Here is a 17,191-nt window from a genome sequence, read left to right as displayed (position 1 = left end):
TACTTTATCATCTTGAGGAAGATCTCCAAGGGCTTGAAGCTGAGCTTGCCTCCTATTCTGAAGTTTCATGGATACAAAGGCTTCACCACCAGCTCCCCTGAATTTCCTTGCTGGGAAATCTACCTGCAGAGAGGTGCCTGCTGCTGTTTTAGGACCTCTAGAGACTGCGTGTCACTGGGAGCTGAAAGCGCGACTCAACGAGGAAGAAGCGTGTCGCCACCACAGATGTTGCCGTCGCATCACCAGAGACGCGTGCCGCCGCCATAGAGGTTGCCGTCGCATCACCGAAGAAGCATGTTGCAGGGCATGTCGCGGCTCAAGAAACCACGAATTTCGCCGCACGACCGCCGGGCGTGCACTCATCACATCCAAGTCATTGCACCGCAGCAAAGACGCCATCTTGTCGCATCGCACCGGATCGTCGCATCGTAACCCGGACGCAGTACGAAATCGAGCATCAACTCCCCACGCAGTAAGGAAGCGACGTGCCACCTCCCCTGCGCAGCAGTAAGGAACCGACGCATCCACTCCTCTGAGTGTAAGGAACAGCGCATCACCTTCCCTGCGACCCTTTTTGGTTTTCTTTGCATAACACATCTAAGGTACTTTGAGAGTAAAGTGTTGCATTTACCATCTACATTGAACTAAGCTATGTCTACCATTTTAAAGTCATATTCTTGATATTGTATTGTGGATTTTTGTCGTTTGGTCTTGTGTTAAGTCTAGTTAAAGCTTACCTATTTTTCTAAACTGGTGTGGTGTCCATTTGTAGTGCTTTCACTGTATTACTGTATGTGTTCACAAATGTTTTACACACTGCCTCTGAGATAAGCCTGTCTGCTCGTGCCAAGCTACCAAGGGGGTGAGCAGGGTTTTTTTAGGAGTGTATCCCCCTTTCCCTGACTAGAAACAAGGGTCCCTATTTGGACATATGTGCAAACCATTGCCAACTAGAGACCCCCAGTTCTAACAAAAGGCATCACTAATGTCCATGGGTTCCTCTGTAGTCTTCTTGCTAGGACAGAATTGGGCAATATGACTCCACTCTGCACGTTTGAAACATTGGGACCCCTTATGAATGGCATTCACTGGGTTTGGATATTTTGATTTGGACAAGGCAATAAGGATCTTGCCTGGGTTTTTCTCATTTCTCCCCACTCTGGAGGAGGTGGAATTACAGTGGCTCTTTTACGTTTCCCAGGTTTAGAAGCGGGGTTGGGCTCTTGAAAAGGATGTGGCCATTTCCAATTCTTGTTCCACAGTAAGGTAAGTATGTTGCCATAACCATCTCTTGGTAGGTACAGGGTGAGCCTCAAGATACTATTCTAAAGATATCTGATTCATAATTTCCTCTTTATAGCTTTACCCCGGTGTTAACCACTTATCAACAGCCATCTTCAGCTTTAAAAAGGTCTCATGGTGCCCCTTTTTCTTTTCAGAATTTTACCCGAACCAATTCTGCATCCATACCCAGGTGGTCTACTATAACCCGCTTGGTATCCTTGTAAGGGGTATTCCCATGGGCGTTCGCAATGTGGCATGCAGGCAGTGCCTCGCCCATTGGAAGGCAGACAAGAAACAAGGGCCATTACCCCCAGGTCCCTCCGTCCTCGACACCGTCATGGACAAGTGAGATCTACTATCTCACTGACAGAAAAAAGAACGAAGGAATGCTGGACCTACCCTCCCCCTCCCACTGGGAGTACTTAAGGAGTACCGTCCCAGCATTCCTCCTGTTCTTTTTTCTGTCATCCTGACAGTGTGAGGACGCGGCAGGAGCGTGGGCGCTCCTGCCTTCTTTCTGGATGTGGCGTTGTGGCTGCTGGGTCTTACCTGGATACCGGCGGCCCTTCGCTGTTTGCCTCTCCCTCCCTGCTGGGCTTGGGGGGAGTGGCGCGGGCCTCTTCATTTCCGGACCTCGCGGCGGTGTAATACCGCGTTGGTTCTCTCTTGGCCCGATGGCCGCCTCTCCCGGCCTGCTGGGCTTGCTGGGGGGCGCGGCCGCGCTGCTCCTCTGATTGGATGGCGCTGATTCCCCGGCCGGATGTGGTCATGCCTGACTTCCGGTTTTTGAGCGTGGGGACGGAAGTCAGGCGCCTCGTGATTGCCGGCTTTGGGGAAACTCGTTTAAAAACGAGCGTTTGGGGTGAGTACCGCATAGCGGTTGTTATCTCTGGTAATATTGCTGTTGTTGGTGTGTTTTTGTGATGGGAAAACATTCCAGGAAACGTCATCACCGGGAGAGGTCGTCCTCTTCCTCTAGTGCTTCCAGGTCTCCCTCTCCTGCCAGATCCAGGCGCCGTGATACTGGTGCTGATGCGCATATTAAGCGCTTGATCAGGGAGACTTTTTCTGAGATGGGTGATGCTGGATCCCGTCGCAGGTGTCCTGCTCCTGTTTCTTCGGACTCTAGTGGCGATGAGTCTGCGGGTTTGGGAGAGGAGGAGTTAAAAGGCAAATATGTGGACAAGGAGACTATGTCCGCGATTGTGCAGCATGTTAACATGGGGTTCCCTGACGGAGACGCGCCTAGTACCTCTAGGGGCCCTTTGTTGCGACAATTTCAGAGTGCTGCCACTGTCGATGTCCCTGTCCATCCCTTCATCCGAGATGTTTTAAAGCGCGAGTGGGCTGATCCGGATCGCATCCTGATTCCGCGCTTCATGACTAAACTCTATCCTCTGCAGGATATGGCTACTGAACTTCCTGATTCGATTCCTATTGACTCGTTTGTGGCTAGTTTGGTGGGGCGTACTTCCCTTGCTGAGGATGCTGTACTGAAGGATCCGGTTGACAAGAAGGCGGATGTGGCGCTCCGTAAAGTGTATTCTGGTTCCCACCTGGCCTTACGAGCAGGCATCTACGGGACTTATGTGTCGCAGTCACTGTTGTCTGACCTGAAGTCCCTCTATCAGTCTATGGATAATGCCACGGACTGTTCTGGTTTGCTGGAGCAGATTGAGCGTCAGGTGGAACTCCTATCTGATGTCTCCTTTGATGTTGTGCGGGCTTCGGCTCTTTCCGGGGGAGCTTGTGTGGCTGCACGGCGCAGTCTTGTCCTTAAGGACTGGAAGACTGACTCTGCGCAGAAAGCATGCGCTTTGAGGTTGCCCTTTCAGGGTACTATGTTGTTTGGGGGGGAGTTGGAGGCGAAGTTACACAAACTGTTTAAGGAAAAGAAGCATTCCTCTTCCTTTAAAATCTCTACTACTGCTCCTGTCCCTTCTAAACCCAAATCTTTCTTTCGCCCTGCTTCTCGTAGACAGTTTGTGAGAGGCCAGGGTAGGTTTGCTTCTGGCCGTGGTCGGGACCGTAAGGCTAAATCCCCTCCACCTGCCAAGCCACGTTCCTGACTCTTTGGCGGTGGTTCCCGGGTTGTTGGTTGGAGGGCGGCTGCGCTTCTTCCTGGCTGCCTGGGTTCAGTCTTGTTCCGACGTCTGGGTGTTGGACATCATTCGCCAGGGTTATGTTCTGGAGTTTACGACTCCGCCTCCGGACTCGGGTGTTCGGCCGACTCCTTGGCCTTCGAGTCGCGTAAAGCGGTCTCATCTTTCTCTCGGGCTTCTGGACCTTCTTCGAAAAGGTGCCATTCAGGAGGTTCCCCCGCTGGAGACGGGGTTGGGTTTCTATTCCCTGGTCTTTCTGGTTCCAAAGAACACGGGGGGTTTCCGCTTAATTTTGGATCTGCGGGTTATGAACAAATGGGTGGCCAGAATTCCTTTCCGCATGGAGACTTTACAAAGGATAATTCCGTTGGTTCTGCCGGGGCACTTCATGTGTACCCTCGACCTTCAGGATGCGTACTACCATGTACCGATCCATCCTCGGTCCCGCAGGTTTCTGAGGTTTTGTGTTCAGGGACGTCATTTCCAGTTCATGGTCTTGCCGTTCGGTCTCCGGTCGGCGCCACGGGTGTTTACGAAGGTGGTGGCGCCTTTGGTCGCATGGCTTCATCTCCAAGGGGTGATGGTATACCCCTATTTAGACGACTGGTTGATCCATGCTCCATCTCGGGTCCTGTTGCTGGAGGCCAGGGAGGTGGTGTGCTCGGCGTTGCGGGCCCATGGTTTCCTGATCAACTTGCCCAAGTGTCAACTGACTCCGTCTCAGGACATGGTTTTTATTGGGGCCCGATTCCGTTCGGATCTGAACCGTGTGTTCCTCCCCGAACCTCGGGTGACGACGTTGGTGTCCCTTGCTCATCGTTTCTGGTTGGGGGGAGCCTTTCCGGTGCGCCTTTGGTTGCGTCTTATGGGTCTGATGGCGGCGACTGTTTTTACAGTAGCTTGGGCACGGTTTCATCTGCGCCCCCTTTGGGTGTACCTTCTGTCTCTTTGGGATCCCCGGTCCCTCGCTTTGGAGATTCTCATTCCTGTGTCTCCAGTGGTCCTCCCGGTTCTTCTTTGGTGGTCTGTGAGGGATCATCTGTCTTTAGGTCTGCCCCTGCAGTCTTCTCCTTCTCTGGTCTTGACTTCGGATGCCAGCGCCTTGGGTTGGGGGGCGACCTTGGGGTCTCGCTCCCTTCAAGGTCGTTGGTCCCTCCTGGAGAGCCGCCGGTCATCCAACTGGAGAGAGCTCACGGCGGTGTCCCGGGCTGTGATGGGTTTCCGCGCTCTGTTGCTCGATCGGAACGTGTTGGTGCGGTCCGACAATATGGTGACGGTGGCCTATCTGAATCATCAAGGGGGGATTCGTTCGGCGTCTTTGAATGCGGTGGTGGTGCCCCTATTTTGTTGGGCGGAGGGCCATCTGCTGTCTCTGACGGCGGTTCATCTTCGGGGAGTGGACAACTTTGTGGCGGATGCCCTGAGTCGGTGCTTTCCGGATTCTCTGGAGTTGTCTCTCACCCCGGTTGCGTTTCGGCTTGTGTGCGGGAAGTTTGGGCGTCCCTTTCTGAACCTCTTTGCCTCCCGGCACAATGCTCAGCTCCCTCGTTTTTGCTCCCGGTTTCTGCAGGAGGGTTGCTGGGGGGTGGACGCTCTGTCTCTCCCGTGGCCGTCGCGTCTCCTCTATGCCTTCCCCCCCCTGGCGCTGGTTCCCAGGTTTCTGGCCCGGTTGTGTCAGGAGGATCGGGAGGTGGTGGCGGTGCTACCGTTTTGGCCTCGGAGGTCTTGGTTTCCGACGGTGCGGCTTTTGGCGGTGCAGGGTCCTTGGTTTCTTCCCCTGTCTCCGTCTCCTCTGCGGTCTTCCCCGTGCCTGTCTCTTCTCCGGTTGCGGTTGTCGGTGTGGAGGTTGAAAGGCAGGGTTGGCGACGGCGCGGTTTTCCGGAACATTTAGCGATGGCTCTTCAGCGTTCCCGACGACCTTCTACCCTTAAGGCTTATGATCGTCATTGGGGTAATTTTAATCGCTGGTGTTCTGCGTTGGGTGTCTCCCCTTTGTTCTGTTCCGTGCCGGTTGTCCTTCAATTTTTGTGGGAAGGTTTCGAGAAGGGTTTGGCTGTTTCTACGCTGCGTGCCCAGTGGGCCGCTGTTCGGGCTTTTCGTTCCCCGTGGGGGAATCTTTCGGATGTTGAAGAATTGGTTTCTCGTCTTCTTCGCAGTTTTACTGTTTCCCGGCCTGTGCCTCGCCCTTCCTTTCCCCTGTGGGACTTGCCTTTGGTCCTGCGGGTTTTGGTCGGTCCTCCTTTTGAGCCCTTGGAGACGGTGGATTTAAAGTTTCTCACCCTCAAGGTGGTTTTCCTGGTGGCTGTCACCTCTGCTCGACGTCTTGGGGAGTTGGGGGCCTTGATGGCTCGTGCTCCCTTTCTGTCTTTCACGGAGGGTGGGGTTGTCCTCCGCCTGGATTCTTCCTTTGTGCCGAAGGTTTCTTCGCAATTTCACAGGTGCCAGGAGTAGGTGTTGCCCTCCCTGGGCTCTGTCTTGGATTCTCCCGGTGGTCCCCGGTGGTCTTTGTTGGATGTGTGCAGGGCTCTGCGCATTTATCTTGACCGAACTGCGGAATTTCGCAAGTCGGACTCCCTTTTTGTCTCCTTTGGTGCGGCTTCTCTGGGGTGTAAGGCTTCTTCTGTGTCCATCGGCCGTTGGCTGAAGCAAGCCATTTCCTTGGCCTACTCTCTGTCTGGTTCTCCTCCTCCTTTGGGGGTTCAGGGTCGTTCTACGAGAGGGGTGGCTGCTTCTTGGGCGGAGGTTCGGGGTGTTCCTCTCTCTGAGATTTGCAGGGCTGCCACGTGGGCCTCTTCTAATACCTTCATCAGGCATTATCGTCTCCTCAATCTTTTGGGGGATGATGGAGGTTTTGCATTGGGGGTGTTGATCTCTGTTCGCTCCTAAATGTTTTTTCTGCTTATTTCCAATAAATCTCTGGGTTTGTTTGCTATCCTGGTGGTTTGTTGTGTTTTCTGGTATGAATGCCGGTGTTTGCTTTGGTATTTCTCACTTGTCCATGACGGTGTCGAGGACGGAGGGACCTGGGGGTAATGTCCTATTACTTACCGGTAATCTTCATTACTCCGGGTCCCGTAGTCCTCGACACCGTCATGACTTCCCTCCCTCCCTCCCTGTCTGCCGGCCTTCATTGGTGCTTGGTATTTCAGGAGGAATGCTGGGACGGTACTCCTTAAGTACTCCCAGTGGGAGGGGGAGGGTAGGTCCAGCATTCCTTCGTTCTTTTTTCTGTCAGTGAGATAGTAGATCTCACTTGTCCATGACGGTGTCGAGGACTACGGGACCCGGAGTAATGAAGATTACCGGTAAGTAATAGGACATTTGTCTGTACGCCAAGCACAGGCCCTGACAGTCCTTTAAAAAGTTAACAAAAATACGCCTGGGTCTTCTCCTACTACATATTTCTGTAACGCCACATTGGGCCCCAGGAGGGTTGGGCCTCAAGTCCCAGAGACGTGAGAGGTTAACTGTGTTTGATCCTCGGCCACTTTGCGGATGCTCTTTACTTGAGATTTCATTGCATCCCTGAAGATTTTGCTATCCGCTTTCACAGATGACATCTGCTGTTCCAGGACCCATTTGAGCTTCCTTTGCCCTTGCACTAATTGTGGTACCACGGTCTCAATTTTTTTCAATGGAGGGTTGCCCGCATTCTCCACCATGTGATGCTTGCGCAGGACTTGTGACTCGTAACATATGTTTCTTTTAGTTCTACAGTTTGAAATATAGTAGATCTCCCAACAGTATCTTCTTTCTTCTACTTCAGGTACCGGGAAGCCGGGACCACCAGTTTGGTGCTCACCCCGAAGGAAGGAAAAGTGCCACAGTTAAGTGCACAGTGTCAAGACTTCTGGAGGTTCAGACGTACTATTTTTACTCCAAACGTAACACACTGGGGAGAGTGTTGGACCTTGGAGAGCAGTGAGGGCAATATTGCCTTTCACACTCTAAACTTAGTCATTAAGAAAAATGCTGTACTTTCAGACTTCTAAATTAATCAATAACACAATGCTACAATAAATATTACACTAAAAACAATACATTACAGAGATCTATGTGAACTATCCTAGAAAAGAAACTATATAACCATATCTGACTTAATGTATTTTTTACATCACAATATTTAATGCACAATAGTTGTGTCTAACGCTATTTCCACATTAGTTTGTCACGAGACCTCCTATGAGAGCAGTAGTATTATTGGTATAAAAATGCCCAGAGTTACCATTACTCTGCCTGTTCAACCATTACACCAGGTCTGGCCACCACTGTGGCAAGTGTGCCTACAATATGTCAATAATGTCCCCAATGTTGCTAACTAAAGCTTAATGCAGCAGTGGGCACCGTCATTCTTAACCTGATCATAACATGTCAAGTATTACCACCATTTTGCATGATCAGATTCACCCAGCCCTTATTAGTTCTTAGTGCAAGCTCGGATTTAAACGATCACACATTAATCCTCATTGGATCTTTTGGTTTTTACAAAGAAATCTTCTCACATTTGCAATTAGAAGGCTCGGCTGCATGACTTCATTTACACTATCAATCACTAATCATTAATAGAACTTCAGATTTGCACTATCACTTACTATACCTCATTACATACTGGGATTTGCACCATTACTCAGTAATAACCTGTGGATGTTGATATTTGCACTAGTACTTAGCAATGTTAACATGATTTGCATCATTATTCAAATATCCTGAATACATGCCTTAATTTGGCATTATCACTCATTAATCATGTTCAGATTTGCATCATAGCTTGGTATTCCTTAGCATATATTTGTATGTGTTCCTTCACTATGCACGTTCATATTTACCCCTTTCACTCATTAATTCTAAATGCTTATTCAGATGTGCACCATCAATCAGTAATCGTCACTGCATAGTCAAATTTTCTATGCCACTAACTAATTGTTAGTGCATGGTAATATTTTCTGCTTCACTTGCATTGTTTTCTGCATGTTCATATTTGTACAATCACACATTAATCATCTACGATACTTCAAATTTGCACCATAAATCACTCATCCTTAAGGCAGGTTCAGGTGTACATCATTACTCACTAATTCTCACTCCAGACCCAAATGTGTGCAATCACATCACAGAATGCAGCACGTGTTGATATGTACACCGTCACTCAGAGTTCTTGAATGCGTCCCAGCATTGCACCATCGCTGTGTGCAGCTCCCATGATTCACAACAAGGAATTGAATTGAAACGGCTGATTGTGCAGGTCACAGGTGTGCTGACTGTAATCTAGTGGATATATAGAATATGATGGCACTGAGCATCTAAAGTTGCATGTCTTTAAATCTTGCACCCTGATGTTTTCGTGCGTTTTGTTTAGAAAAAAACTATTTTGTTTTTGTTTTTGCAGCCATGTGGTGCCAACAATAGATTGGACTTCATTATTCCAGGGTGCCAGAACCAGTATATAATTATTATCCCGTGTTTTTAGCAGGAAAATGAGGAATACAATTTAGAATAATTTGTTTTAAACATTAAATTTCCCATGATTTGCCTATTCTAAGGGTATTTCCTCTCATAAATTTCAACAAGTTTGAACTGCAGGGATTTACCATGGTAAAACTGCGAGGGGTGATAAAGATCATACAACTCATAGTTCCGATCCCTGTGCAAACATGAGCTTGCACAAGAATCGGAATTTAGCCCTTAACTGGTAATGAAGGCCCAAGGCTTACACTTTAATTCACAATATTGAAGAATCTACAGTAGTGATCTAGGATATGCATTATCCTGCATCTCCTCAGTGTAGGTCTACAAGACCTTCATAGCTAGAGTAGAAAATTACCATCTTTTGTGTGGTGTCCCCCCTGATTTTTGCCCATTCTGTTTTGCTGGCTAAAAATCTCTCTGCACTTTATCCGTGCTTACAGTAATAAAAAGCCTGTGCTCCCCACTTTTAACATGATCGATTTGGCATTACCCTAATTGGCATACTTAACTTACCTTTCAGCCCCTAGTATATGGTTCAAGGTGTACCCAGGGCCTGTAAGTTAAATGCCACCAATGAACTTCAGCACCCATTGTGCCATCCAATGCAGTGGCAGTTTAAACATGGTTTCAGGCCTGCCATTGTAGCCTTACTGAAGAAGTTTTTAAATTGCAATTGGACCTCTCAAAATAAACGCCAGTGTAGGCCTTATAACCCTTAAGGCAGGGTGCATGGTGTTTAAGGTAAGACATAAAAATGTAATATTAAACATGCCCTTACAATGACTAGCACCTCAAAGATATTTTACTGTAGCAAGGTTTGCTGTTCCATAAAGAAACACTGACATGCACTATTATATTTAATAATGCTATATGCAGCCAGGAAATAAATAGAGATGCAATTGCTGGACTCTTTGTAAAATGTATTGAAAGCCACATTCACTTGGGAAGTGGACTTTTTAAATAAATATTAATGAAAAGGTGTTGTTAGAAAGTTTCCTTTCCCTGCCTAAAGCCTCTGGAGGCTAATGTGCATTAGCCACCTACCGCAGCCCACTCAGTGCTTAAACCCTGAATGATGTGTGAAAACTACTGTCAGAGCAGAGACAGAGACCTGCGTGTGGGGAGCTGTTTTTGTTCATCTGGCATGATGGCCATTTGGCGGTGCCCAGGAACTTGATTAACATCAAAGGGGCTCTCCTGTTACAGGCAGATGTCAGCTGGCACCTGCACAGGTCCCTTTTATGTTCCCCCATGCAGACAGCCACCACTCCCAGTGGGACAGGGAGCAACCTCTAGAACTGGTTTGAAGTGCCCACAGATGAAGGGTTGCTCATTTCACTGGCCACAGTTCTTCGTTAGGCATGCAAGCTCTGCACAAGCGGAGAAGGGGTTCACCATCGTGGAGTTAGGCACTGTGGTATTGTTTTAAAAATAATCTGAAAAAGTGGCTTGGAAAACACCTGGGAATATTCACCCCATTGGTTAGGGAAGAGCCAGGAGTCATTCTTTCCTCAAGCTGGTTCCAGGCATATAAATGGCATCCCCAGTATCCTCCTCAGAACACTACTGGACTGGAGGAAGATCAAAAGAGGACTGAACCTGCTTCTGAGACCTGAGAAGAGCACTGAAGGACTGGAACTGTTTAGTCTTGTACACAGGACAAAGATGTGGACACCAATGGTCCTAAGGCTGACCTCCTGTTCAAGCTACAGGTGCACACACAACAAACTCCAAGAGGATTTTTCTGAGGATTCGCAGCTGACCAGTTTTAACTGGACCTGACCTAATCCCGGATGGTGACCTCTGCTGAGTGAATCCTGACCTCCAAGTGCTACTCCTGATGTCCTAGACCTTTCTCCTGGCTCCCCACGAAAACCTGAGACTTTTTGGCTCCAAAGATATCCGGAGGACCGCGACAAACCTGCAAGACAATTTGATCAAGGTGCGTTGCTGCTAAGCTGAAGCATCAGGTTTCTTCCCCTCAGAGATTTTCCACAGGAGCAAATACGATTCAGCAGGATCTTGTGGTGAAGGTAGTCACACCCCTTAATGAACAATCCAGTTTCTTACAGCTATTTAATTAAGTAGTTTTGTAAGGTGCTTAGATGAGACCCAACTGCTACTTGAAAGCACTATGAGGGAAGGTATGAGGGAAGGTAAATGTAAAGGAATACCAAGGAATAACAAAACAAGGGGAACAGAAAAAGCAAGAGGGAATTTGTCTTGGAAAGGATAAACAATTGGCATAAAGAAAAAGGATAGATCAATTTTATTAGGATGACTAAGCAATGAAAATCAAGGAATATTGTGAATAATTCCTGTGAATAATTGGATGTGAAAGCTTCAATGAAAAGGTAGGTTATATGATCTTTCCTGAGTTTGAAACACAAATAATGCCACTTAATATCACTATAGATCCATGTAGGACCTAGCACTATACCTCTTTGGGAAATCATTACAAAACAGAATAGATATGAAACCCTTAGCATTAGTATTCTGTGGCTTCCGTATATAAAACAGAGATGGTTGGCCTTGTTTATCCTCCTTGGCTAGCCAAGAAATGAAGCTAAGCAATGAGGCTCAGATTCGTAAACTCTTAGCTATAGTGATTACAGGGAGAAAAGACACGCATGAGCGCAAGAAGAGGTTCATGCTTTCACCTGCACATTGTAACATATGACAATGTCTCAACAGGCAATAGTTAAACAATTGAGTTGCAAAAAATACATGGATTGTAAAGAAAGATAAGAAGCACCAACGAAAAAATACTTCTGTTTGTGTTTTCAAAAAAGGAATAAAGAAAGCTTGGAGATAGCATCAATGCTGCATTGATAATGCACAATAAATATATCATGGACACATAGTGCTTGTGAAAAAACAATAAACGTGCATGTGAAACATGTGAAAGAGTGAATTTTAGCAGTGAACAGGCATTGATTTAAACTGATACAAAAATGAAATGGGGTAAGAATTTTTCAGAATCATGTTAGGTGTCAGTGGCCGTGAATCTGCTGATGCGTGCCAACTGCGTTTTGACCCTTCTCACTTCAGGTAATCATCAGGACAAAAAATGCACAAAATGGATTAATTGCTGTCTGAAGGAAGTCTTGGATCATGAACAAATGTAGGACATGGTGTACCGAAGCCTGGTATGCGAATAACAAATCCACATGTAAAGGTGCAAGGGTCACAATGGGTTAAGGAAGTGTGCCAGTCGGTCATACCATCAAATTGAGTGATTCAATGTGTAGTTTGTGGGTAGGGTGATCATGGTGCTTAGCTGGGCCAGGGTAGTAGAATCACTCCAAAGATGCAATGTGTGTGAACATGGGTGTGATTAGACGAGTTGGAAAGGACTCCGCATATCGAATCTTCTTTAAGGTCTTGGCGAACCAAGCTAACTCCAGGCAAGCATCCGCCTAAAAGCGATCATCACAAAGCAATATTTCCTCTTTATATTCCCTTAAATAGATAATCTTGCCCCCATTGTGAATAACTCATAATCTCTGATGGGCCCAGTACCATGAATTGCCAGTCAAATGGAGATTATGGCTATTGCGGAAACACCACAGGCCTGCAAAGTGGTCCCTAAGGGTTCCAGTTGATCAAAGCGGTAGAGTTCTTTGGGTGGAAATGAAACCTTGATTCTTGCTTATTCCCCATTTTAGTGGACCATGAGGATCCGATTTAAAGAGTTGCATTTTCTTGCGGCATCCAGAATCATTTGAATAACTAACTTGCTGTTGTCTCTTTCACTTCCCAATTTTTTATGATTCCCTACTGTTCTGTGGATATCAGTGACTGATTGGGGGCTATATGCCAACAAACACGTGCAAGAGAATTCCTTCTAAAAATCGCTTGCCTGCACTGCCTTTGCTTTACAGACAGTAGTGACTTTAGCACCAAAGGAAACGTATATGTTTGTTGTCCTTATTCTACAGAGGTATGATCTCAATTCATGCATCTGCTCTCATGTTCGTGTGTGAGGGTGGTAGATAAGGAACACCTTCATTTAAGAAATTATGATGAGATCCTGAAAACTTTGTATTTAAAACTTTCATTTTTAGCTTATTTCAACATCTGACTATAAAGTTACTTTCATCTTTTTTTTCTGTGAATTTCTTGGGCTTGTTTAATGTAAGCTAATATCGCATTAGCATATTGATGGAGTGAAATTATCTTAATATGATTTGTCTAAATCAATTCCTGCTCATGAAATAGTGTGTGTAATACAGACTCAGAAACATTACTAACATGCGACTCGTAAAACACATGAGTGTTCATCCTGCATCGTAAAAGCATGCTGTATGGTCGCAAACCAGTTTGAGATGAAGATTATTCATGAAAGAGAGGAAAACTAATGATGTTAATAAATTCAAGGTAAATAATGTGCCATGAAAACCTACAAATGCCATAGTGTGTGACGTAATGATATAGTCTTGTCAACAAAACGAGTATGAAAATGCTAGAATAAAATGCTCAGTTAATAGATCAATGGATTTACATAAATTAAAAATGAATACAATTATTTCTGCTCACGTAGCAGCACTGTTGTGAAAACCTGCAAATTCAAATGTTGAGAGAAATGTGCTTGCTCATTTATAAATGATTTGGCAAATAAACTAATGTTCATCAGGTGACAATTATGTTTGAATATTAATTTTTATGAAGAATATTAATTACAAATGAGACAGCTTACACCCTTTCATTAAAAAATAATGTCTTAATAGATTTTTGTGTGGGCCTTAACATACATTTTTTCATTTTTTCCTTCGAATAAGACTAATATGTGCACACATGACTTTACTGCCAGTTGTGAGAACTTTTATGAAAGTTTCTTTTCTCTAGTTTTGAATAAAGGACACTCTCCCTGCTAGTACAAAACTGTGTGGACTTTGTTGCAAGCTCAGAAAAGAGCGCTTGGTAACGGACATAATATGCTACAGTTAAACTGCCTAATTCCGAGGAAGAAATTAAATGGAACTTTTAGCAGAGTAATAGAAATTTGACAATTGGTATTACTTATAGTTTGCGGATCAATTGAGTATAGTAACGATCACCCCATGGACAGACCATAGACTTTGACCAATGGAAATCATGCAAACTTCGTGAAGAATACTTATCTGGGAAGGAGCTATGCATAATTGGAAGTATAACTACCCTGTGGGAAAAGGTCTGTGCTGGCTATGTTTGAAATTTTCCTATATGCCTGTCATGCTGTCAGACTAAACACTGATTTCATGAACTGTATGGGGCATATTCTCAAGCATGGCGTTAAAATTATCGCCACTTTAGCGGCAGAAACCTGACGATAAAGCGGAGATAAAGGGCTTGATAATATGCTACATAGAATTCCAGTAGAAGCCCATGTTGACACCAGAACATGGGCTTCTATTGGAATTCTCAAATATTATCAAGCCCATTATCGCCGCTTTAGCGGAAGTTTTTTGCCGCTAAAGCGGCGATAATTTTATCGCCGTTTCTCGATAATATGACCCAACTTTCCTTATTTCTGCGCTTTACCACTTGGTGAAGTCAAGCATGCAAACCTTTGGGCTGAAGGGTGAAATGACTCTGGCTATTGCACGCTGTGCTCTAGCGGCTCACTGAGCTCACCTTGAGTCTCCATACTTCTGACAAATGCAAGCAATTCTTGGTTTGTATGATTCATTACTGTATTTTTAAAATTGCAATTGTATTCTCTCTCCCTTATTTCTCAGCAGGCATTTGAATTGAAATATATTTGACTCTGAACTATGATGTGTTGTGAATTTACCTGTACTAAAATGATAATTTGAAATAAATGATACTAAATGTATTTTTGTGCTTTGACCATTCAACCTGACGTTTTAGATAGTGATTTGCTTGTTAAAATCAAACATGTGTGTGTTATTCTTATTATCTAGTCATTGAATATGTTATAGAGTTTATGCTCATTAGGAAGGCACTTCTCTATTCCAGGTCTCAGGAGAAGTGACCATTCGTCCCTGAATACCTGAGTCCCTATTAGCTCAATTAAAAGATCCATCGGAGGGCCTAAATGGTTTATGAATATATAGGCTTTGGTATAGTAGAGTTTATATGGGCCAACCTCTGTGATATCGAGGTTTGTGGTAGCTGAGTAGAATGTGTCATATCATCTTTGTAGTGTAGTTAGAGTTTCACCCCATACTTCGGCTGCACCAGTTTTCTGGTAGCATTATCGGATGGTTGATTTGACTAAATATACTCAGTAATGAAGAGACGGAGTTAAAAGTGAAAGGTAATGACATTTTACACTGAAGAATTTTGACCGTCCACAGTAAAGTTAATTTTATTGTGCTTTATGTTGTGGTTCCATTGTTGACATCAATGGAAGTAACGGGTCCGTCGTCCATCCTCGGATAAAGCCTAAGGGCGGTCTTAGTGTGGCATACACTAAGAGTGCTTTGTCTACTGTGGAATTAAGTACGATGCATAGGGTCTTGCCAGTGCTAACATAGGGAAACTTGAAGCATGACAAGTGAAAATTGTAGAGGTTTCCTCAGAAAAGCGCATTTGGGGAAATCTCAAAGATTTTGACTTAGTGAGGGCAAAATCGTGCTGTTCCATATTTTGCTGGAAGCGAGAGTAAATTCTTGGAGTGTATGGTTCTATCGTTTTTTATGTTGTATGTTTTGGTAAAGGACTTTATAAAAGATGACAAATTACATTTGTAAAGGGAGGGTCAGTCACAGTGAGGAGTTAGACTGACGTCATCAGGTGCCGTGCTGGAATTGGTCGGTTGGTGAGAAGCCGCGCTGCCACTGGTGAATGAGGATGGCTTTTGATTGGTCGTAGAAAATCAAAACATGGAAGAGAAATTGTTGAAGATCGTTTTGCAAAGCTTTGATTTAGAGGTGAAGAATAATGAAGTTTTGTAAACTTTGTTTTGTAAAGATGAACCAATATCAATTAGGCAAGGAATTCCTGTGGCTCCGGAAGGAACCCCTGCTTTGTTTATGTCATTAGAAAAAGGATATCATGTGTGTACTTGGTTGGAGAACTGGATGAAATATGCTGAAAAAGATGGTGACTCAGCATTTCCAGGATTTGGAACTTTTAATACTCACATTTTGAAAATCTAAGAAATTAAATGAATAATTTGAGGTTAAATCCTAGACCTATGCAATATGAAGCTCTTGAGGAATGGGAACATGAAGCTTACAAAGAAGAAAAGGAGAAAAATCAGAGTAGGTACAGGAATACTGTAAGTCGGTATGCTGAAGCGAAATGGAATGCACAGAAAAGAAGATGGAGAAAGAATGTAGCTGAGGGGGAACAAATGTATCCTGCAATGGTAGCCGAGACCAAAGTAGTAGAGAAAGGCAAAGAAAAAAAGAAACAGTTGGAGGAGTTGAAAACTAGAGAAACAGATTTAACTAAAGAATGAGTTGACAATGTAAATGATGAATTCTTGAATGAGTTATTACTGAATAGACCTCAACCTTATCATGAAGAGCAGAACAATGTAGAGACAAGTCCCTTTATAGCATTACAACCAAATGCCCCACTAGTACATTTAGATCCAGTTCAAAAGAAGACATTTTTTAACCAGAATCAGACCCCAGATAAAGAAGGGTTACCGAGAATAATAATGCCAAATCATCCAGATACCTTATCTGTTCCAGTGACAAGAGGACCCATTGTTCCGTTATATAATCATGGACAAGGAGCTTCACAAGTTCATGTTTTAACAGTTCCCAATAGAAATATGGGTGAAACTCATACTGTCTTGGGAAGAAATGTGAGTGTACAAGATCAGGGATTGGCTGAAAGAAATGGAAACAATAAGAATGAGTTGAAAGGGAATAGTAGAAAGAAATTAAATACGGTAGGAGAGGTTGAGTAATTATTTCAAATTTCGGACATGTTGATTGAAACACCAAAAAGAGGTTCACAAATGGATTCGAGAAGGATGTATCAGATGGAAAAATTGTTGTCACCGTTATCGAGAGGGTCAAAGACAGGTGGAACTAGTGAGGAATTGCAAAGATCAGAACAGGATACACCCTCAGGACCTTTTCCAAAAGAACTTGATGAATGGATAAAGGAAATTGCACCTGGTTGTAGCATAGAGAGTAATTCTTCTTGAGATTTGGGCATAGATGTCAGTAAATTAAAAGTGTAAATAGAAGAAATGATACAAGGAACCAAAAGTCCTGAAAGATTAGCTAAATATCTGGATGAAAAACTACTCTTTATGTGTAAGGATATTACCCGGAAATAGAAAAATACACATGAGAGATTTGCTGAGATTGCACAAAATTATGGATTTGACATAAAATAGTCCAAAGCTTTACAAAGGACATATTGATTGG

This window comes from Triturus cristatus, chromosome 3_1, assembly GCF_964204655.1.
Source record: "Triturus cristatus chromosome 3_1, aTriCri1.1, whole genome shotgun sequence".
NCBI lineage: Eukaryota > Metazoa > Chordata > Amphibia > Caudata > Salamandridae > Triturus > Triturus cristatus.
The sequence above is the reverse complement of the archived record's forward strand: the minus strand, read 5'-3'. Positions refer to the sequence as shown.